Raw genomic sequence first — 1,184 nt, 5'->3', positions numbered from 1 at the left:
ACAGAGGACAAGGTCTACATGTGGCCTCCTCCCTGGGGGACGGCCAGCGGAGAAGTGGGTGAGGGAGACGTGGGATGGGGTAAGATATGATAAAATAATAATAAATTATCAGGGCTTCGGGGGGAGGGGAGAAAATGAGCTGACACCAGGGGCTCAAGTGGAAAGCGGGTGTCGTAAGAATGATGACGTCAACATATGTACTAAAGAGCTGGATATGGATGACGTATGTACAGATTGTGATGAGTTGTATGAGCCCCTAATAAAATGATTATTTTTTTAAAAAAACCACCAGCAGCTCCTCAGGAGAAAAACTGGGCTTTCAACTCCCACAAACAGTTCCAGTCTCAGAAGCCCACAGGGGTCGCTCTGAGTTAGCATTGCCTCAATGGCAGTGAGTTTGGTTTTTTAACGCACAATGGCTGGCAGTGACTGTGCCTAACATGCATTGGCCAAAGTTGAACCCAGGTCTGGAAGATAAGGGTTCTGCTACCGAACCACCCATGGCTCTATTGAAATTGCACTGCATTTTCACTGTGGCTTCCAGCCCCTCACTGGAAAGTTATAAATAACTTAAAAATGTATCAAGGGTGACAAGCAAAGAGAGCGAAAGACAGAGTCGATGGTACCTTTCCTGATGTCATGGCAATAACATATGCGAATCACAACACAAAGAAGATATAGCACTGAAGACTCGTGTTCGTTTGGCCCCTTCATTTTACACATGAGGAAACTGGTCCAGAGAAGATAAATGGCTGACCTGCCCAAAATCACACACTGGGACGAGAACCCAGGTCTCCTGACTTATCTGCCATTTCAACACACTGTAGTTCCATGGACGTCAGTGGGGGGAGAGATGGTCAGTTGCCTGGAGTAGCTTCATAGCTACCCAGGGCTGAAAAATAAGGCCTAAACCCCAAACTAGAGAAACATTCAAAGAGAAGCTGGAAAACTGTAGACTCAGTGGTCAACCAGCCACTGAGAAGGAAATGAAATGGGTTGTCAATAAAACACAGAGTTCGACAGACTGTCCTAAGGGGCACCTGAAGAGCTACCTCCCTCAGCTCTGCTTAGTCCAACCGACAGAGACCTGCTATTCTCACTCATGCTGGGGCCAACTCTTAGCCTGGTTCTCAATTCCATTCCACCTACCCTTTCCTTTAGAAAGAAGTTCCATCGCTTTCCTA

The sequence above is a fragment of the Echinops telfairi genome, unplaced genomic scaffold, assembly GCF_000313985.2.
Source record: "Echinops telfairi isolate 266 unplaced genomic scaffold, ASM31398v2 ScPeMD7_7424;HRSCAF=8462, whole genome shotgun sequence".
NCBI classification, from domain to species: domain Eukaryota; kingdom Metazoa; phylum Chordata; class Mammalia; order Afrosoricida; family Tenrecidae; genus Echinops; species Echinops telfairi.
The sequence above is the reverse complement of the archived record's forward strand: the minus strand, read 5'-3'. Positions refer to the sequence as shown.